The sequence below is a fragment of the Schistocerca piceifrons genome, chromosome 8 (assembly GCF_021461385.2).
Source record: "Schistocerca piceifrons isolate TAMUIC-IGC-003096 chromosome 8, iqSchPice1.1, whole genome shotgun sequence".
In the NCBI taxonomy this organism is placed as follows: domain Eukaryota; kingdom Metazoa; phylum Arthropoda; class Insecta; order Orthoptera; family Acrididae; genus Schistocerca; species Schistocerca piceifrons.
Genome location: NC_060145.1, coordinates 290,542,021 through 290,566,123, shown reverse-complemented (window position 1 = coordinate 290,566,123; position 24,103 = coordinate 290,542,021).

The following is a 24,103-nucleotide window of genomic DNA, read 5'->3' as shown; positions in this document are numbered from 1 at the left end:
AAACAAAACTTTCTTTACTTCTTGGAGATCTCCCTTCGTTCTTCATTATTTCAAAAAGTGCCATCTATACCTGCTTTCTGTACCTTTTTCGTAAAACTTCTCAATTCATTTCTTCCAATTCATCGCAACTGATTCTCTTATATAGTCTACCCCCTCTTAAGCTAACTTAAATCTACTGAGCTCAAATGCTAAACTAAGGGACGAGGCAATGCAGCAGCATAAAACAATTAATACAAACAGCAATGAAAAAATGGAAGATGTCGAAGCAAGCTGCAATAAATCTAAATTACCAAGCAATGCAACATTACAACTAATATGAGCCAATGTGCAGCAACAAGAAAAATAAATCAGTAGTAAAACTAGCTTAACAGAGCAATACAAAGTGAAATTTAGCAGCACTGTGCCTGGCAAACAGCAGCAGCAAATGCAATAACTTATATCTAAACATGACAGTGCTCAATCAAAAAAAATATTACACTAAAGATGGCCATGTCTAATACCTATGACACATCTTAATACTAGAGTGATGCATCACGATAAGTTACTGTAGCAGACAAGTTACCAAATCGCTTAAAAATTACTTATGCAGTTCCTGTGAAGGGAAATGTCTATTTGTGCTCTCTTTTCTAAGAAAGTACATCATAAATGTATTCTTTCCTGGGTCTGTAGAAAGAAAATAGTGATATTAGTACATCTATTTACGACACCAGTTTGCACTACTGTGACAGTCTCATATAAAAATTTCACAGTTCGAGAATTTGTGTTGCAAATCTGTAGAAACAAAATCCTATAAATATAACAGTGTCCAAAAAATATTCGTCGCCATTGTGATACATTCACGCATTTAGACACATTTCATAACTCTTAAAGTACGATTCTTGGTTTCCAACATACTTTTTCACAAGTCAGAGTCCCTAACCACTTCTCGTTATTCCTTACCTTATTACACATATACATATTCGTCGACACTTCTTCAACATTTCATCATAATAAATACGTAGCATAATCAAATTCCTCATATACACTCCTGGAAATTGAAATAAGAACACCGTGAATTCATTGTCCCAGGAAGGGGAAACTTTATTGACACATTCCTGGGGTCAGATACATCACATGATCACACTGACAGAACCACAGGCAACAGAGCATGCACAATGTCGGCACTAGTACAGTGTATATCCACCTTTCGCAGCAATGCAGGCTGCTATTCTCCCATGGAGACGATCGTAGAGATGCTGGATGTAGTCCTGTGGAACGGCTTGCCATGCCATTTCCACCTGGCGCCTCAGTTGGACCAGCGTTCGTGCTGGACGTGCAGACCGCGTGAGACGACGCTTCATCCAGTCCCAAACATGCTCAATGGGGGACAGATCCGGAGATCTTGCTGGCCAGGGTAGTTGACTTACACCTTCTAGAGCACGTTGGGTGGCACGGGATACATGCGGACGTGCATTGTCCTGTTGGAACAGCAAGTTCCCTTGCCGGTCTAGGAATGGTAGAACGATGGGTTCGATGACGGTTTGGATGTGCCGTGCACTATTCAGTGTCCCCTCGACGATCTCCAGTGGTGTACGGCCAGTGTAGGAGATCGCTCCCCACACCATGATGCCGGGTGTTGGCCCTGTGTGCCTCGGTCGTATGCAGTCCTGATTGTGGCGCTCACCTGCACGGCGCCAAACACGTATACGACCATCATTGGCACCAAGGCAGAAGCGACTCTCATCGTTGAAGACGACACGTCTCCATTCGTCCCTCCATTCACGCCTGTCGCGACACCACTGGAGGCGGGCTGCACGATGTTGGGGCGTGAGCGGAAGACGGCCTAACGGTGTGCGGGACCGTAGCCCAGCTTCATGGAGACGGTTGCGAATGGTCCTCGCCGATACCCCAGGACCAACAGTGTCCCTAATTTGCTGGGAAGTGGCGGTGCGGTCCCCTACGGCACTGCGTAGGATCCTACGGTCTTGGCGTGCATCCGTGCGTCGCTGCGGTCCGGTCCCAGGTCGACGGGCACGTGCAACTTCCGCCGACCACTGGCGACAACATCGATGTACTGTGGAGACCTCGCGCCCCACGTGTTGAGCAATTCGGCGGTACGTCCACCCGGCCTCCCGCATGCCCACTATACGCCCTCGCTCAAAGTCCGTCAACTGCACATACGGTTCACGTCCACGCTGTCGCGGCATGCTACCAGTGTTAAAGACTGCGATGGAGCTCCGTATGCCACGGTAAACTGGCTGACACTGACGGCGGCGGTGCACAAATGCTGCGCAGCTAGCGCCATTCGACGGCCAACACCGCGGTTCCTGGTGTGTCCGCTGTGCCGTGCGTGTGATCATTGCTTGTACAGCCCTCTCGCAGTGTCAGGAGCAAGTATGGTGGGTCTGACACACCGGTGTCAATGTGTTCTTTTTTCCATTTCCAGGAGTGTAGTATCAGCTTATTGATCATAAACACACCGCAACAGTGTAATACACATCGTCATCATAACATCATAAAACCTCAGCCAAATCTCAAAAAAGGCGTAGCTTTCTGCAATAATGTCAAAAAATAAAAAAAATTCTCTGCTCATTTCAATAGTGTCATCTACCTCCAACGTACTTGAAAAATCATGACCCCATACCAAATACATCATTCAAAGCTCTCATAGTATCACAATGGTTCCGAAAAAATATGAATAGTTCACAACGAACAGACAAAATACAATACGTAAGTGTGAAGTTATCCAACAGTGTAATTACGTAAACATCTGTCACTGATGTAGTAAAATAAATGTTTGTCTCTCTCAGTTAAATGATCAGGTAGCTGTGTATTTTTTGTTGGACAAATATGGTACCGATGTGTAAAGTTGTATAAGCAAATACCATATTAGCTAGGGCTCCTCGAGCTTGCCACACATATGGTACACAAAATAAGCGTGTACCCACCTGAGGATTAATGTAATTATACCCTCAGGTGTTACAGATTACAGCAATGGAATGAAATGTATCACAGAAAACTTTCTTTGTAATTCAAAAATCTTTAAAAATAAATGTTTTAAGTATAAAATTAATCACTCAAATACGTGTACTGTAGCGCTAAACTGTGCGTCTTGTTGTAAGATAATCTCTGTGCAAGTGTCGTAGTTATCGTCCTCCGAAAGCTAAGTTCTGCAGAAGTCAATGTACTTACCTCATGATACACAAAAGTGAAATGCTTTGCGTGTAGATATCTTAGTTATTACGCTTATTGCCGTGATGAAGAAAGTACTGTGCTGTAACGTATTGTTCTGCTACAAAAAAGGCAGTCTCATTGTAGCTATACCACAAACGTTACTACTAAAACATGTTTTACTTTCCAGAATAATGCAGAAAAACTGTGCAGATATAAAACAGAAACACCGCAAAAGCAACATTGTAAATTGTCACTCATTAGTAGCGTCGTGATAAAACCGTGTAGTTGTCACATAAACTAACCACTATCTCGTCTGGTATCTCACAGAAAGTACTTTAAATCCAAAATGTATTTTCAAGTAAACCAAAATGTTGCATTAAAATCTCATTAGCAGTACCAGTATATGTTCTAAGTATGTAAGCCTTATAGTCGTTACGTAATCGTGCAACTAACAAGCAAGAATGTACACACACAATAACACTGTGATGTCTGTTCACTATAACAATGCATTTGTAATTTCTGTTTCAATAAGTTCTCTTGGTTCTTGACTGGATATTTAACTTCAAACATTGTTGCATGTTAACAGATTCTAAGTCTGACCAAGCATACTGGTAATGTAAAGTGAAAAGTTATATGGCAAAGACAAAGTTAAAAAGCAGATTATCTTTCAATAAACGGTTTTACTTGTGAAATGTGGTGTAAACCTTTACTCTTCCTAGTACGCAGAGTTGCAACTTCAACGCAATTATCACGTGGTATACGCGGACTCTGTAAGGTCCATTGTAAACTAGAAAGAATTTGTGACTCAAGTGTTTCTTCTTATGTGACAATGAATGAGCTTTAATGAGAACTTTCTGAACAATATATAATTTCTTTGCATTTGCTTTACCGTGTAGTTTTCTCCTTTTGTCTGCTGCAGATTTTATATTTTTAATAGCCAAATCAATTATGTCTTTGTGTCGAAGTTTATGTGTATTCGGGAAAGGTACAAGCTCTCTGATTCTGTTCGGTGGTTCTTCATTCTTCAGTACAAGAGTAGGTGGTAAAGCAGAGGAGTCATGAGGCATTTCATTCAACACATTTTGAAATAAGTGTAAATATCTGTCCCAATGCTGATGCTTCCCCCATGAACCATGGACCTTGCCGTTGGTGGGGAGGCTTGCGTGCCTCAGCGATACAGATGGCCGTACCGTAGGTGCAACCACAACGGAGGGGTATCTGTTGAGAGGCCAGACAAACATGTGGTTCCTGAAGAGGGGCAGCAGCCTTTTCAGTAGTTGCAGGGGCAACAGTCTGGATGATTGACTGATCTGGCCTTGTAACATTAACCAAAACGGCCTTGCTGTGCTGGTACTGCGAACGGCTGAAAGCAAGGGGAAACTACAGCCGTAATTTTTCCCGAGGACATGCAGCTTTACTGTATGGTTAAATGATGATGGCGTCCTCTTGGGTAAAATATTCCGGAGGTAAAATAGTCCCCCATTCGGATCTCCGGGCGGGGACTACTCAAGAGGAGGTCGTTATCAGGAGAAAGAAAACTAGCGTTCTACGGATCGGAGCATGGAATGTCAGATCACTTAATCGGGCAGGTAGGTTAGAAAATTTAAAAAGGGAAATGGATAGGTTAAAGTTAGATATAGTGGGAATTAGTGAAGTTCGGTGGCAGGAGGAACAAGACTTTTGGTCAGGTGATTACAGGGTTATAAATACAAAATCAAATAGGGGTAATGCAGGAGTAGGTTTAATAATGAATAAAAAAATAGGAGTGCGGGTTAGCTACTACAAACAGCATAGTGAACGCATTATTGTGGCCAAGATAGACACAAAGCCCATGCCTACTACAGTAGTACAAGTTTATATGCCAACTAGCTCTGCAGATGATGAAGAAATAGATGAAATGTATGACGAGATAAAAGAAATTATTCAGGTAGTGAAGGGAGACGAAAATTTAATAGTCATGGGCGACTGGAATTCGTCAGTAGGAAAAGGGAGAGAAGGAAACATAGTAGGTGAATATGGATTGGGGGGAAGAAATGAAAGAGGAAGCCGTCTGGTAGAATTTTGCACAGAGCATAACTTAATCATAGCTAACACTTGGTTCAAGAATCATGAAAGAAGGTTGTATACATGGAAGAATCCTGGAGATACTAAAAGGTATCAGATAGATTATATAATGGTAAGGCAGAGTTTTAGGAACCAGGTTTTAAATTGTAGGAGATTTGCAGGGGCAGATGTGGATTCTGACCACAATCTATTGGTTATGAACTGCAGATTGAAACTGAAGAAGCTGCAAAAAGGTGGGAATTTAAGGAGATGGGACCTGGATAAACTGAAAGAACCAGAGGTTGTACAGAGTTTCAGGGAGAGCATAAGGGAACAATTGACAGGAATGGGGGAAAGAAATACAGTAGAAGAAAAATGGGTAGCTCTGAGGGATGAAGTAGTGAAGGCAGCAGACGATCAAGTAGGTAAAAAGACGAGGGCTAGTAGAAATCCTTGAGTAACAGAAGAAATATTGAATTTAATTATGAAAGGAGAAAATATAAAAATGCAGTAAATGAAGCAGGGAAAAAGGAATACAAACGTCTCAAAAATGAGATCGACAGGAAGTGCAAAATGGCTAAGCAGGGATGGCTAGAGGACAAATGTAAGGATGTAGAGGCTTGTCTCTCTAGGGGTAAGATAGATACTGCCTACAGGAAAATTAAAGAGACCTTTGGAGAGAAGAGAACGACTTGTATGAATATCAAGAGTTCAGATGGCAACCCAGTTCTAAGCAAAGAAGGGGAGGCAGAAAGGTGGAAGGAGTATATAGAGGGTTTATACAAGGGCGATGTACTTGAGGACAATATTATGGAAATGGAAGAGGATGTAGACGAAGACGAAATGGGAGATAAGATACTGCGTGAAGAGTTTCACAGAGCACTGAAAGACCTGAGTCGAAACAAGGCCCCGGGAGTAGACAACATTCCATTAGAACTACTGATGGCCTCGGGAGAGCCAGTCCTGACAAAACTCTACCATCTGATGAGCACGATGTATGAAACAGGCGAAATACCCTCAGACTTCAAGAAGAATATAATAATTCCAATCCCAAAGAAAACAGGTGTTGACAGATGTGAAAATTACCGAACTATCAGTTTAATAAGTCACAGCTGCAAAATACTAACGCGAATTCTTTACAGACGAATGGAAAAACTGGTAGAAGCGGACCTCGGGGAAGATCAGTTTGGATTCCGTAGAAATGTTGGAACACGTGAGGCAATACTAACCTTACGACTTATCTTAGAAGAAAGATTAAGAAAAGGCAAACCTACGTTTCTAGCATTTGTAGACTTAGAGAAAGCTTTTGACAATGTTAACTGGAATACTCTCTTTCAAATTCTGAAGGTGGCAAGGGTAAAATACAGGGAGCGAAAGGCTATTTACAATTTGTACAGAAACTAGATGGCAGTTATAAGAGTTGAGGGGCATGAAAGGGAAGCAGTGGTTGGGAAAGGAGTGAGACAGGGTTGTAGCCTCTCCCCGATGTTATTCAATCTGTATATTGAGCAAGCAGTAAAGGAAACAAAAGAAAAGTTCGGAGTAGGTATTAAAATTCATGGAGAAGAAGTAAAAACTTTGAGGTTCGCCGATGACTTTGTAATTCTGTCAGAGACAGCAAAGGACTTGGAAGAGCAGTTGAACGGAATGGATAGTGTCTTGAAAGGAGGATATAAGATGAACATCAACAAAAGAAAAACGAGGATAATGGAATGTAGTCAAATTAAATCGGGTGATGCTGAGGGAATTAGATTAGGAAATGAGACACTTAAAGTAGTAAAGGAGTTTTGCTATTTAGGGAGTAAAATAACTGATGATGGTCGAAGTAGAGAGGATATAAAATGTAGACTGGCAATGGCAAGGAAATCGTTTCTGAAGAAGAGAAATTTGTTAACATCGAGTATAGATTTAAGTGTCAGGAAGTCGTTTCTGAAAGTATTTGTATGGAGTGTAGCCATGTATGGAAGTGAAACATGGACGATAACTAGTTTGGACAAGAAGAGAATAGAAGCTTTCGAAATGTGGTACAGAAGAATGCTGAAGATTAGATGGGTAGATCACATAACTAATGATGAAGTATTGAATAGAATTGGGGAGAAGAGGAGTTCGTGGCACAACTTGACTAGAAGAAGGGATCGGTTGGTAGGACACGTTTTGAGGCATCAAGGGATCACAAATTTAGCATTGGAGGGCAGCGTGGAGGGTAAAAATCGTAGAGGGAGACCAAGAGATGAATACACTAAGCAAATTCAGAAGGATCTAGGTTGCAGTAGGTACTGGGAGATGAAGAAGCTTGCACAGAATAGAGTAGCATGGAGAGCTGCATCAAGCCAGTCTCAGGACTGAAGACGACCACAACAACAATGCTGATGCTTTCTGTGACAGTAAAGTCTGCAAAGCTTATTGATTTCTTTCATAATCCGTTCAGACGGGTTACAATGTGGTGAGTACAATGAAATAAAAACAGGTTTGATTTTATGATTCCGAAGTATGCGTGACCCAACAGCAGATCTGAATTGCGGTCCGTTATCTGAAATGACTTTACCAACGTGTCCAACTTCACGTAAGAAATTTTTAACAAAGGCGTCGGATACAGACCCTCCAGTGGCTTTACGTAACGGAGTGAAAGAAACAAATTTTGAAGTAAGTTCAACAGCGACTAGAACGTACGAAAGTCCATTTGATGTTCTGACAAGGGGTCCCAAGAGATCAACAGCAGCAAATTTTTTTAATTTAGAAGGAATAATAGGAAACAACGGAGTACGATGTGAGACAGTAGATGGTTTCGCCTTTTGACAAAGTTTACAAATAGACAAGACTCTTCAAATTCTCTTTTCCATATTGTTAAAATAACAAGTCGTTCGAAGAATATGATAACATTTTCGTGGACCAAAATGTGCGTAGCTGAAATGAATGTACCAAATGAGCTTATTAACAAAATCGTCTGGAATGCAAAGTACCCATAGCTTGTCATCAACAGTGCAGAGTTTGAACAGTATGTTGTTTCTAACCAGGTAATAATGCCGAATCTGTGTGTGTGTCCTTTCATGCCATTTGCTCTTGATGTCTTTCCAAATCGGATCTTTATCTTGTTCATGAGCAATGTCCTTTAAAGATGTGGTGATGAAGTTTTCAAAGGCGACTTTCTGAATGTAAAGAATACTGAAATTTATCTCGAGGTTGCCTTCTATGTTACTTTTCTCAAGCCCAGCCGGTGCGCGTGACAGTGCGTCCGCAACAGTGTTCTCCTTGCCGGGAATGTAGACTATTGTGAAGTGGAATTCTTGCAGAAACAATGCCCATCGTTTTAACCTGTCATGATTTAATTTTGAAGACATAAGAAATTGTAATGCACGATGATCACTGTATACTTTTACATGCATACCAGAAAGAAAGAAACGGAATTTGTTAAATGCCCAAACGATAGCTAAAGCTTGTAATTCAGTAACGGAATAATTTTTTTCAGATTTTGTTAGCACTCGGCTAGCAAAAGCAATGGTTTTCTGAACGGTAGTGTCATTTTCTATGGCTTCTTGAAATAAATGGGCACCAAGACCGACTTTAGAAGAATCCGTGCTAAGGCAGAAATCTTGAGACAGATCTGGATGAGCTAGTATTGGCGCGTTAAGTAGCGATTCTTTCAAAGAAATGAATTCCAACTGTGCTTTTTCGTCCCAGTTCCAAATAGTATTTTTTCCAGTGAGAGAACAAAGTTTTGGTGTAACAAGAATTTGCATATTCAGAAAACGACGGTAAAAATTTACGAGACCTAGAAAACTGCGGACTTGTTTTTTTGTGGATGGAACTGGAATGGCTCTTATTGCTTCTAACTTTTCAGGATCCGGCTGAATGCCTTCAGAAGAAATAATATGTCCCAAGAACTTCACCTTTGTCCAACCGAATTCAGACTTTTCCAAGTCAACTGTAATGCCAGATTCTGCAAAAATATGTAACACGCTGTTGAGGATGCGATTGTGTTGTTCCCACAAGGCTTCTGCTATCAGAATATCGTCCACATATAAGGTGATGTGACGTTTTAAGAACTCAGGTAATATGGAATTTAGCCCGCGAATGAATGCTGCCGAAGAAATGTTCAAACCAAAAGGAAGTTTCCGAAACTGATAACAAACGCCGAAATAAAGGAAAGCTGTGTATTTTCTACATTCTGGATGAAGTTCGATCTGATAAAAGCTGGATCTGAGATCAATGGAAGACAACACTTTTACGCTATTAAAGATTTGAAGAAGTTCTTCCATCGTTTGCGGCCTGTCTGTTTCAGGAATGATGATAGTACTGATTTGTCTCGAATCTAAGACAAGTCTGATCGATCCATTCTTCTTCTCAACAACATGTAATGGATTGTTGTATGAGCTTACTGCAGGCTCAATAATGCCTTCGTCAAGCATAGATTGTGTTTCTGTTCTAACACGGTCCCTATAATGTGCTGGCATTACGTATGGTCTAACACAAAATTTAGTATGCTCACGAGCACGAAATTGGTATTGAAATCCCTTGATTGTTCCTGTTTTGTGAGTAAAAACTGTGGAATGTGCTTGTAAAATCTCAAAAAGGTCCTGCCTATCAATGTCATTACAGTTCTCAATTGTTTGAATTTTATTCTGAATTAACTCATCAGTATCAAATACGCCGTCGATATCATCCCTGTCAGTACTTGTAGAGTGATTGTTAGTGTCAAGTTTCGTCGAAAATTCCGAACGGTTGTCTAGCAGAAGGTAAAGCCGGTTAATTTCCTCGTCATGGTTTGAGAGCCAATCTTCAAATTTCAAAGCAATTGACTTACCTTCTTTCTCTAAACTTATTTCAGCATCGTGAAAGTTTAAGATTGCTTTGTATTCATTCAAAAAGTCTACTCCCAATATAATTTCCGTCGACAATAATGGAATAATAAGAAAGTTCATAGAGAAGCTGTGGCTTTGACAAAAAAATTCTAAGTTGGTTTGTTGGCGTACATCTACACTTTTTCCAAAGATTGCACCTTGTAATTTAATCTTACGTAACGGAAGTGTGGGACAATCGTTCGATTTGTTGCATTTGCTAAAGGCTGTTTCACTAATTACTGAAATGGGACTGCCAGAGTCAAGAACTGCCGTAAATTTTACGTCATTTACTGTAATGTGAATCACAGGATATGCAATGTTGTTATGTTTTACGTCATGCTCCTGGAGTAAGATGTCCCTAATGTCTTCCATTTTTACGTAATTACTAGCTACGGCAGCTGCGTCGTCAGTTTCATAAGTACGTTTTGTGGCTGCCAGTCATTGCCTATTGTGTCTTTGTTGGCGCACGTCGTTATTGGGATTTGCAGACCTAACTTCTACAAATTCACCTTGTCGAGAGGGCCCTGCTCTGTTTGAATCCCGCCAGTTCTGATGCAATTCAGCTCTGTCGTTACGATCATATCGTCTGTCGTCATGTCGGTAGATTCCATAGTTTCTTTCTTGTCGGTCACGTGGTGGAGAATTTCTCCCTGAATCGTAACTGCGCGCTGGACCGTTGTGTCTAAAGTTATTGTGTCGCCCTTGATAATAATTATTTTGGTTCCCAAATTGTCTGTTTCTCTGATTGTCTCTGTGATAGTCACTACCGCCGAGAGGTGATCTTTCCTTGTAATTATTACTACCCTGCCAACGGTTGTCATACGGGTGGTGTCTGTTTTGGTCACGATTTGTGTTGTGAGAATAGCCTTGTCGTGTCCAGTTATTATTTCTTTCACCGCAGAATTGCGACGGATGTGACCTGTAATTCTTGTGTTCCTGTTTTCGCGTTCTGCGATTGTCAGTGTCAATTTCTAATTCTTGTAAGAGTCCCTGAAAAGCTTCAATGTCGTCTTTGCAACGTCCTGCCAAAATAATAGGTCGTAAATGTTCAGACAATTTGATTAAGCATATGCGGATGAGTTCTGAGGGGCTGTATGGGTTTGACAGGTACTGATCCTTGTGCAACATGTCTTCAAAATATTTCACGAGACTGGAAAATTCAGATTGTTCGAAATGTTTCATCATTATGATGCTATGTTTTACTTGGTCTTGTGTAGCTTGAGGCCAATATGCTGAGAGGAAGGCATGGTAAAATTCTCCTTCACTGTGGCAATCGTGAATGACCGATCGCATTCTTACAGCTGGTTCATTCTCGAAATAGCCACACATAAATTCTAATCTGTGCTCTAATGACCAGTTGGGAGGAAAACAATGAGAAAATTGATGGAGCCATGCTTGTGGATGGATGTCGTTGCCAGAATTCTTAAATGTTTTGAATTTACGTGTAGTAATGAACAGCTTTTAGTCAAAAATCATCATGTCGGCGAGTCGCATGTCGGTCATTGTTACGTCGTTTCGGCGGTTCCATCTCAAAATTCGGTGTACCTTGCCAATTTCTTTCATAATTTCTGAAGTGCCCTGAGTTATTATTTTGTGGCTGTTCTGTATTTCTACGTCCCTCTTCCCGTATTGGAGCGCGAGTGGCCTCTGAAATACGTAATTCTTGTATTACCTGTGTCAGCTGATCTTGTACTTCCCAGATTTCTCTTTGGTGTTGCGTATTAATTTGATTCTGATTTTGTTTGAATTTCCTAATTTGTTCGCACTCTTCTGTGTCATTAAAGACTACTGGTTTTGTGTCATTCAGATTATCATCTACCTTCATAGATAAATTATTTAGCTGATCCGAAAGTTCAACTACTTTCTCCGATAATGAACTAATTTCCTCCATGTGTCTTTCTACTGTGTCCTTTAAGTTTTCCTGAGTTTTTGCAAGTTGCGTAACCGAATCGGTAGATGCAACTGAGTCAATTTTAGCTTGCAAGGTCTCATGATTTTCATGAACAATAGTTTGCAGTTCTTTTATGGCTGCTTCGTGATTCTGTAATACATTTTCATGACGCAAAAAAATAGGTTGGAAATGCTCACAAATTTGTGTTTTTACGTCATTACAGACTTTTTGACATTTCGATTCTATTTTATGTAACTCAGTAGTTAAATCTTCACGTGTTTGTTCAAGCGTGGTGTGAAGATTTTGTTCCATTGCGTCTAACTGTTGCTGTGTTTGTCTCTGGTGTTGTTCCATTGTGTCTAACTTTTGAAGATTTTGTTCCATTGTGTCTAACTTTTGAAGCTTTTGCTGTGTTTGTCCCATTTGTTGTATTAATTGTAATAACAATGCACTGGTGTCTGAAACAGGTTCCTCAGTGCTTTTCGGCAGTGAATTTGCACCGGTAACATTCATATTTTGACAAGCAGAAAATGTGTCTTGACTTATTTGAGAAAACTTTGAGGAACCAAAACCTGAATCTACAGTATTTGCGAGATTGTGTCCTGTCCTTTCGGATTCCTGAGGCAAGCTGTTGCCGACCGATCGATCGATAATGCTTCCCCGTTCACTAATTGTTTCACTGCCTACACCATTATTTGCAGCCCGCTATGCACAATTACCAAATTACTACTTCGAACATTAGTTAATTCATTACATGGTGGCGCTAACACACTGCTTTCGTCTTCACTGTCATGTGTCAGTTTACTTTGGAGCCTAGTATTACGTTTTTCACACGCCATTATTGTCACAATATTTCACACAATAACACAGAAAAACACAATTTGAAAAGCAAAACTAAGAGAACACATTAACATAGCACTGAAAATAATATCTATTTAATTGCAAGCGCAGCTGCGAAATACTTGGTGCAAATCTACATGCATGCCACAACAAAAAGCAACTACAAAGGAGATTCTCTCTACAATTACGCGCTAGCAATAAACAAAAGCTACACTAATTACACAAACTACAAGAAAAAAAATCAGAAGATTCCAGTAGGTATCCTCGGCTAAGCGTCGACATATGAAACGTCCCCTTTGAAAAATTATACATGACTGTGTTTAAACTGACACACAATATTTTTAGCGCAACGCAATCTGACTTTCAAAAATCCCTTTCACAAATCACTTACCTCACAAAAATCTTCGTTACTCAAGCTACAGCAATACAGTGAGCGCCACTACTGCCAGCTAAATAAAAGATTCAAACTACCGAAGGCACTAACTACTGATATGCATAGTTAGCAAGTGAAAGATTTTGATAGAGAACAAACAATGTATTTACCTTACTAGTGTTCATAATATATATAGCAGTTCATGACAACCAGTCTTACAAATTTCAAAACTCCGCCATCTCTCTCCCCACATCCGCCACTGCTGGCGGCTCACCTCCAACTGCACAACGCTATGCGCTGTTAATAGCCAACTGCCCAACGCTACAATGGCAGACAACAATGCAAACTAGCCACAGACTGCACACAGCACAGCCAGTCATTTTTCATACAGAGCGCTATGTGGCGTTACCAATAAGAAAACCTAAACAGCCTACTTACAGATTCTTTGCAAAAAAGAACCTGATTCACTATTTGATCTTGATTAATGTAACGGACAAATGCCAAGAGTTGCAATTGGTTGGTAATGTCTGTTGATTCATCAACTTGCAATGCAAAGTTTGAGTGCTTGAGTTTATTGCTGCATACATTTTTACAATATCAGTAGACATTGCTGTAATATGCCTGTGAACTGTATCATCCGACAAAGGAATCTTGCTTATTTTAATACCTGCTTCATTTCCTAGCATCGTCATGGCCATTTTTTTCCAAGCAGGCAAAATAAGTGACTCACCTATAGTATGAACTTTCTTACTCTTTGCTATTAGTTCAGAGAGTTGGTAGGAAGCGATCAGAGCTTTATCAGAAACAGACATTACGCTTTTAAGAGAATTTGCTGATCAGACAATCTCTTGATATAGCTTACATGTTTATCTTGCAAACGTGAATGTATTGTTTTAAAATGTTGGTTCAGTTTACTAGGAAGCAGAGATCCATTTGCAATTTACAAAAATAATGCGCTTTTAGCGAACCCTTTTTTATTTTTGTGTGTAAAATATACTTAACTATCTTAGTCGCTGGTATGTACCAGGTGCACAGGCATCCGTGGATGACTAGCAGTGGTCGTGAAATTTTCCTAACCATCCCCCCTCTAACCACCCTTCGCCCTGTAGGCACCGTGCAAATTATTTTCCCTTGCCTCGTTTCGTGCCTTCTTTCCGTAAAAATTGTGCCGCTCTTAAAGTTTGTTAATAAAAAATGGTTCAAATGGCTCTGAGCACTGTGGAACTTAACAGCTGAGGTCATCAGTCCCCTAGAACTTAGAACTACTTAAATCTAACTAACCTAAGGACACCACACACATCCATGCCCGAGGCAGGATTCGAACCTGCGACCGCAGCGGTCGCGCGGTTCCAGACTGAAGCGCCTAGAACCGCTCGGTCACCCAGGCCGGCAAAGTTTGTTAATAAACACTGAGTTAATCCATGGTGTTGTCAAGCGTTAATCCAAACGTTCAGAATCAGGAGAAAACAGTGAAGAAATATTTGGCGACTGACGGATTTTTCCGACGGGATACTCTTACGGATATTATCTGTCCGCCCCCGGTAGCTGAGTGGTCAGCGCGACAGACTGTCAATCCAAAGGGCCCGGGTTCGATTCCCAGCTGGGTCGGAGATTTTCTCCGCTCAGGGACTGGGTGTTGTGTTGTCCTAATCATCATCATTTCATCCCCATCGACGCGCAAGTCGCCGAAGTGGCGTCAAATCGAAAGACTTGCACCAGGCGAACGGTCTACCCGACGGGAGGCCCTCGTCACACGACATTTCGTTTTCACCTGATCGTGTCGTGCTTTTGTTTCACAGTTGATTTGCCTATGGACGTTTTTTTTCTATGATGGTAATAATCATGTGAAATTGAGCCTTGTGCGCTAAGCACGTGATCACAAATTGTCCATAGAATTCGGAAGGTTTCGTGTCGTTCCCAATGACTGCAAATCAGTTCCACCTAACTTCGAGTGGCGCTGCAACAGCACATAGGAAGTGAATTGTATATTATTATTATTGACTATTATGACCTATTTAGGCACCGCACCAGTGTATCAAAAAATTAAAAATAACATCCGCAACCCGTCACTTTTTAATAATATTTATTGAAAATGCGTACCTTTCTGTTGTCAATAAAATATTATTGAAAAGAGAAACTGGGAGAGGAAATTTTCTATGGGAGCTGCTTATTGTTTGACCTCGACCTGCCCGCGACTAAAAGAATATCATTTCATGTTCTTTTCTACAGATGAGCAACACATGTGAACATGATCGTCATTGTTCATGAAGCCTTGCTGCTTCTGAGCGTTATTTCCACTGTAGTTTAGTTATCCAGCGGGTTCATTACAGATGCTTCCAGCAAGGTTAACGGTACTTGTTCAAAAATGTTCAAATGTGTGTTAATTTCTAAGGGACCAAACTGCTGATGTCATCGGTCGTTAGACTTACATGCTACTTAAACTAACTTATGATACGAACAACACACACACACATGCCCGAGGGAGGATTCGAACCTCCAGCGGGAGGGGTGGCGCAATCTGTGACATGGCGCCTCAAATTACGCGGCCACTCCGCACGGCTAAAGGAACTTGAAACTTATCGTTGGCAAGACTGTTGACCCATGGAGGCACAAGAATCCAGGCCCAGAAGGAAAACGCGTTTCCATTGTTGTGCGCTTGACATTATCGCAGAACTTCAAGGTGATATGTCAGTGAGAAGTTGTTAGCGTACTTGGGGCTCGTGTTTTGTTTACAGCGTACTGCTTCTTTTCAAAGCGCTAGAAGTGAATCTTAAATGCAAAATACAATCGAATAAAATTGACAGATTTCTGAAAAACAAGCATGCTGTCGAAGAATCCGATTCTGGAAGTGGACAAACGCTAAGTGCAAGTAAAAAAGTAAAACAGTGTCCTGCTCGTAAGTACAATGAAAGCTACTTAAGCTATGGTTTTACTTGGAGTAATGTAATTCTAGTGCAAGGAATGGAAGAAAATAGTATTTGAGGCATTTATTAATTATGCATGAAAATGAAGCGTTATGATGTAAGAAACTTGCAGTCAATGGTTGCAGCCTTGGACTGCAAGTTTTTACAACATACCAAAACGTTACTGTGCTGGCCACACCAAACTTTACCATGGACAAAGTGTTACATTTATAAATGGAGTTACAGCAATTAATAAATGAATTAATCACTGCCACTCCAGGCCGGCCGAAGTGGCCGTGCGGTTAAAGGCGCTACAGTCTGGAACCGCAAGACCGCTACGGTCTCAGGTTCGAATCCTGCCTCGGGCATGGATGTTCGTGATGTCCTTAGGTTAGTTAGGTTTAACTAGTTCTAAGTTCTAGGGGACTAATGACCTCAGCAGTTGAGCCACATAGTGCTCAGAGCCATTTGAACCATTTGAACTGCCACTCCTGCCTCGGTCATGGATGTGTGTGATGTCCTTAGGTTGGTTAGGTTTAAGTAGTTCTAAGCTCTAGGGGACTGATGACCTCAGATGTTAAGTCCCATAGTGCTCAGAGCCAGCCAATCACTCCCACCACTGTATATTGTAACTATCGTAGCAATGTGACAATTATCTGACCATTCTGGTTCTCCACACCGCAGCATTATGCCATCCCATTAAGTATTTTTCTCGGCCCACTGCGAATTACACTTTTCCTAGAATTCCTTACACTTGTCGATGGTGTAAGGAATGACTTCGATGGGCCAGCGATTGCTTTATCGTCACTCAATATTTTGAAATACCTTTGCCCAGTTCCCGAACAGCCACTACTGTTAGATAGCTAAGATCATCAGCAATGGAAGACAGAAGACAGTCGGCATGAAACGTTCCGAATACTGTCGACACTACATGGAGAATAAGCCAACCTGAACTATTCGACAAAACTTGTGGAGTCGTTCCGTGTTATACCTGTCGTAAAATGGATAAAATTGAGTAGCTATATGTTCTTTTATATTTGGCCATATGTTTTTCTAAAATATTACAGGGCGCACCCGTAAATGTTCTAGGGCGCACCAGTGTGTCCTGGCGTACACTTTAAGAACCACTGCACTAAGGGATGGTCGGCGACCCCCATCAAATGCGCCAGAGGCTTAAGAGGACCAGAGTGCTGGTCGGTCGATGTGTTTCATATGGTTCTTCACATCCGTCTTCGTGAATAACAGGCTGGTACCGACGTCCAGCTTCAGTTGCGCCATTTGCGGACATTTAGAAAACATTTGCGCACCTTCACAGAGTGGAGACCACGACATATAAATAGTAGAATTGTCATGACGTCAGAAACTTGAAACCGGCGTCAGCTTCTGGTACTGTCACTGTGTGGAGTCTTCTTTTTTTTAAAAAAAAAGTGCCAGTCTGTGTCATTTACTATTGTACTAATCGTTCTGATATAATTCTAAGGTGCAAAGGAATCACATTTCTGTCGAAAGTGGACTCTTTCAAGCTTTAATGGTTTCATTCGTATCATTTAACTTTACATTTCCTATCGCCGCCCGGGGTTGCCGCGCGGTCTAGGGGCCTTGCCACAGCTCGCGCTGCTCTCCCCGTCGGAGGTTCGAGTCCTCCCTCGGGCATGGGTGTGTGTGTGTGTGTGTATTGTCCTTAGAGTAAGTTAAAGTTAGATTAAGTAGTGTGTAAGCCTAGGGACCGATGACCTGAGCAGTTTGGTCCCATAGGAACTTAACGCAAATTTCCAAAATTTCCTGTCAGTCCAACTCGAAAAGCTCTTTGGTGGAGCGCTATTAGAAGGAAAAAAACTGGAAACCGACCGAACGCATTTTCGGGAAGAGGACAACGCCGAATATGTTTCATCAGCAGTACTGTGAAAGCTATCTTTCATATACTTGTCTTCTTGATTATTCGGAGGGTATCACAATAAAAAGTTACATTAACGGGACCAAATGTGTCGTATTACTGGATCCAAATATACATTTAAGAGTAGAAAAAGTCTGATAGTGTCTTCGTGACACTTTGTTATTCACGGAATCACTATAACGTTTACTGATTGAGACAAAAGTTTCGTGCACACTACAGTAATTAAGAGTAAGAAGTAATCGTAAACAATCGTCTAACACGGCGGCGCCGACTTCAAAGCAACGTACAACGTTAGGCCTGGAGCGCCGTCTCCCCTTACTATTGAATACCTGCTTGGGGTTAACACTACACGCAGACAGATGGGATACACAACGTCCGTCCCGGAGAGGAGAGGGGTTGTGAAAGGAAATGCTTCCACTCACCGTCTACCGCTAGCGTTACCAAATCCATTAATTAACATGCCGAATGCGAGAAGGTACGGGATAAAGGACAGGAAAATGAAGAATTACAGTCAGTGTACTATGATTTACGTCGTTGATTAGGTATTTAATTAACTTTCTCCCTTGTTTCATCTGAATGTTACCATCTTTTTTTCAAGCTGATTAAAAGCTGGTATCTTTATTCCAGTTTGTGAACATTATTTATTTATTTATTTCATTAACAGTACAGAGTAACCCACAGCCTTGAAATGTAAGTTGGGACGGATGTTTCTGAATCTAATGGCGAAGACTTCTCATTGTTACAGTCTTATTGGTATGCAGTTTTTAATGCTTTTTTATATAATATAAAGAACATAATATATAGAGATTTCTCTGAGGTTACAGCGAATTGAATGCTTCACAATTGTTAAAATGGTTCTATATAATTTGTTACTACCTAGCTGATGAGAATATAATTTATACAATGCGAATGTCAAAGAAACATAAAAAAGAGAAAAAAAAGAAAATGTAACATAATGAGCGTGGTAAAGAACAATCTGAATTATAGAGACATGTTGGTTAGTAATGGCCTATTTCTGTCTATTTCAGATGAGAAAGTCTCGGTACAACCTCGAGCTATTCTCACCTGAAATGATTTGCGCTAATGTATGTTTACACAGATTATACAGAATAAATGCTGTTTGAGCACTTCATACAAGGAATACATGAATTTTAGCTTCACATGACAAATACACTTATGTTTGGTCCTTATTAGTTGAAACAGAATGTAGTTCATTGCTACTTGAATGCATTATTCCTTAAATAACTTAATACATTTCTGATAACAGGGATCTAAATGCTCATTAGCATTCCATTTGGTAAATCATTATTGTCTCTAATAACCAAATAAATAGTGAAGTGAGTTCAGCCAGCCGCTGTGACCGAGCGGTTCAAGTCGCTTCAGTCCGGAACAGCGCTGCTGCTATGGTCGCAAGTTCGAATCCTGCCTCGGGCATGGATGTGTGTGATGTCCTTAGGTTAGTAGGTTTAAGTAGTTCTAAGTCTAGGGGACTGATGACCTCAGATGTTAAGTGCCATATTGCTCAGAGCCATTTGAACCATTTGAAGTGAATTCAGAGTGAAGTATTATTTTATCAAAGCCAGTAGCTTCGCATCTGACTGTTAGCTTTACATAAAAATCGTCGTAAATGTTCATATTTCCTTTCATATGGTACAGTATGAGAATTCATATTGCAAATTTGTTCAAATACAACAGGAGTTTGTACAATGGTAGGACTTGAAATCATTTCCTATCGTGGAAATCGACAGGTTACAAGCAGAGCCAACGTTTTTTGTGAATAGTTTGTAGCTCCTCGCCGGCCGAAGTGGCCGAGTGGTTCTAGGCGCTACAGTCAGGAACCGCGCGACCGCTGCGGTCGCACGTTCGAATCCTGCCTCGGGCGTGGATGTGTGTGATGTCCTTAGGTTAGCTAGGTTTAAGTAGTTCTAAGTTCTAGGAGACTGATGACCTCAGAAGTTAAGTCCCATAGTGCTCAGAGCCATTTTTTTTGTAGCTCCTCTCATATCGCTTGCACTAGCACCACGCAAGCCAAATGTCACGTGACTGTTCGAACGGCACTGTATGTCTTATCGGGTTCATCTACATCAACATCTACATCTACATCCATACTCCGCAAGCCACCTGACGCTGTGTGGCGGAGGGTACCTTGACTACCTCTGTAGGTTCTCCCTTCTATTCCAGTCTCGTATTGTTCGTGGAGAGAAAGATTGTCGGTATGCCTCTGTGTGGGCTCTAATCTCTGTGTGGTCACTTCGCGAGATATACGTAGGAGGAAGCATTATACTGCTTGACTCCTCGGCGAAGGTATGTTCTCGAAACTTCAACAAAAGCCCGTACCGAGGTAGTGAGCGTCTCTCCTGCAGAGTCTTCGACTGGAGTTTATCAATCATCTCCGTAACGCTTTCGCGATTACTAAATGATCCTGTAACGAAGCGCGCTGCTCTCCGTTAGATCTTCCCTATCTCTTCTATCAATCCTATCTGGTACGGATCCCATACTGCTGAGCAGTATTCAAGCAGTGGGCGAACAAGCGTATTGTAACCTACTTCCTTTGATTTCGGATTGCATTTCCTTAGGATTCTTCCAATGAACCTCAGTCTGGCATCTGCTTTACCGACGATCAACTTTATATTATCAGCCCATTTTAAATCACTCCTAATGCGTACTCCCAGATAATTTATGGAATTAACTGCTTCCAGTTGCTGACCTGTTATATTGTAGCTAAATGATATGGGATCCTTCTTTCTATGTATTCGCAGCACATTACACTTGTCTACATTGAGATTAAATTGCCATTCCCTGCACCATGCGTCAATTCGCTGCAGATCCTCCTGCATTTCAGTACTATTTTCCATTGTTACAACCTCTCGATATACCACAGCATCATCCGCAAAAAGCCTCAGTGAACTTCCGATGTCATCCACAAGGTCATTTAAGTATATTGTGAATAGCAACGGTCCTACGACACTTCCCTGCGGCACACCTGAAATCACTCTTACTTCGGAAGACTTCTCTGCATTGAGAACGACATGCTGCATTCTGTTATCTAGGAACTCTTCAATCCAATCACACAATTGGCCTGACAGTCCATATGCTCTTACTTTGTTCATTAAACGACTGTGGGGAACTGTATCGAACGCCTTGCGGAAGTCAAGAAACGCGGCATCTACCTGGGAACCCGTGTCTATGGCCCTCTGAATCTCGTGGACGAATAGCGCGAGCTGAGTTTCACACGAGCGTCTTTTTCGAAACCCATGCTGATTCCTACAGAGTAGATTTATAGTTTCCAGAAAAGTCATTATACTCGAACATGTGTTCCAAAATTCTACAACTGATCGACGTTAGAGATATAGGTCTATAGTTCTGCACATCTGTTCGACGACCTTTCTTGAAAACGGGGATGACCTGAGCCCTTTTCCAATCCTTTGGAACGCTTCGCTCTTCTAGAGACCTACGGTACACCGCTGCAAGAAGGGGGGCAAGTTCCTTCGCGTACTCTGTGTAAAATCGAACTGGTATCCCATCAGGTCCAGCGACCTTTCCTCTTTTGAGCGATTTTAATTGTTTCTCTATTCCTCTGTCGTCTATTTCGATATCTACCATTTTCTCATGTGTGCGACAATCTAGAGAAGGAACTACAGTTGTTATGTGTATTAGGAAATCTTGTGCCCATTCGAAACTGAGTATCGCTTTCCCAGCCCTACCGTAAACTTACGACAGTAGGCGGAGTGTTCAATAGGTTTTTCAGACTGTCCGTGGTTGCAGCGGAGCGTCAGCTCAGTGCGTCACCGGCGCACATGTGTCTGTTCTGTTCCCACGTGGTAAGGTCAAACATGTCTGCCGGGACTCGTCGACCTGGAGGACATTCACAGGCGCTGCCCCCGGCACTTCCTGTTAGTGTGTGCTCACGCTCACCGCAGCGTGTCCACTGCGTGTGCCTTCGCGGTCCTGTTCGCGATATGTAGAGGCTGAGCAGTTGCCCATATGCGCTGCAGTCGTTAATTTTCTGGTAAAAGTCTATGAGTAAATATTTGCAATAATAACTACACTACTGGCCATTAAAATTGCCACACCACGAAGATGAGGTGCTACAGACGCGAAATTTACCCGACAGGAAGAAGATGCTGTGATATGCAAATGATTAGCTTTTCAGAGCATTCACACAAGGTTGACGCCGGTGGCGACACCTACAACGTGCTGACATGAGAAAAGTTTCCAACCGATTTCTCATACACAAACAGCGTTGCCTGGTAAAACATTGTTATGATGCCTCGTGTAAGGAGGAGAAATGCGTACCATCACGTTTCCGACTGTGATAAAAATCGGATTGTAGCCTACCGCGACTGCGGTTTATCGTATCGCGACATTGCTGCTCGTGTTGCTCGAGATCCAATGACTGTTAGCAGAATATGGAATCGGTGGGTTCAGGAGGGTAATGCGGAACGCCTTGTTGGATCTCAACGGCCTCGTATCATTAGCAGTCGAGATGACAGGCATCTTATTCGCATGACTGTAACGGATCGTGCAGCCACGTGTCGATCCCTGAGTCAATGACGGGGACGTTAGCAAGACAACAACTATTTGCACGAACAGTTCGACGACGTTTGCTGCAGCCTGGAATATCAGTTCGAAGACCATGGCTACGGTTACCCTTGATGCTGCATCACAGACAGGAGCGTCTGCGATGGTGTACTCAACGATGAACCTGGGTGCACGAATGGCAAAACGTCATTTTTTCAGATGAATCCAGATTCTGTTTACAGCATCATAATGGTTGCATCCGTGTTTGGCGACATCGCAGTGAACACACACTGGAAGCGTGTATTCGTCATCGCCATACTGGCGTATCACCCGGCGTGATGGTATGAGGTGCCATTGGTTACACGTCTCGGTCACCTCTTGTTTGCATTGACGGCACTTTGAACAGTGGACGTTACATTTCAGATGTGTTACGACCCGTGGCTCCACCGTTCATTCGATCCCTGCGAAACCCTACATTTCAGCAGGATAATGCACGACCGCATGTTACAGGTCCTGTACGGACCTTTCTGGATACAGAAAGTGTTCGACTGCTGCCCTGGCCAGCACATTCTCCAGATCTCTCGCCAATTGAAAACGTCTGGTCAATGGTAGCCGAGCAACTGGCTCCTCACAATACGCCAAGTCACTGCTCTTGATGAACTGTGGTATCGTGTTGAAGCTGCGTGGGCAGCTGTACCTGTACACGCCATCCAACCTCTGTTTGACTCAATGTCCAGGCGCATCAAGGCCGTTATTACGGCCAGAGGTGGTTGTTCTGGGTACTGATTTCTCAGGATCTATGCACCCAAATTGCTTGAAAATGTAATCACATGTTAGTTCTAGTGTAATATATTTATCCAATGAATACCCGCTTATCATCTGCATTTCTTCTTGGTGTAGCAATTTTAATGGCCAGTAGTGTATTTGCGGTTTTAATTTTGAGGACTGTGCGAGTAACTCTTATGTTTACTCACGTTACATGTGTAAGACGGTCGTCATTTTGATTTTTGTATGTCATCGATTTGCACGTCAGAGAGATAGAGCAAGTTACATTATTATTAAACAATCTTTGGTTTTGTCGTGGCACAGTCTTTGCCTCTTCGCAGTCTGATAACATTCTTAAGCCCAGTTTACACGACGACATTCGGTTGCGTCGCTCGTTGCGTGGAATGAGTGGTACGCAAATGGTTTCATATTTGACTGTAGACACGGCGAAACCAGTATACACTTCAGTTTCGTCGTTTTGTGGGTTCCTGAGTCGTGTCTGAAATGAAAGTTTTGGCAGCTGCACGTCGCACAAGATGTGATGGAGTTAAAGCTTGTTGCGTGGAATCGCTGCATTAGAAAAAAAAAAAAAAAACAAAAAAAAAAACAAAAAAAAAAAAAACGTCTTTCGATTCGTGACTGGATGAAGAAAAGTAGTCAGCTCGGTTGCTCAGCATCCTTGCTGAAATTATTTGTAATGGAAGACCCAAGTAGTTCTTTTAATTATCTTAGAATGTCACCAGAACTGTTAACGTTTCTTCTAAGTAGAGTTAATTATGCGATAAGGAATAAAGATATTGTAATGCATCAAGCACTGTCGCCAGAACTGAAATTACACATCACATTGCATGCATTACAATCGAGAACACTCGGCATGCTATA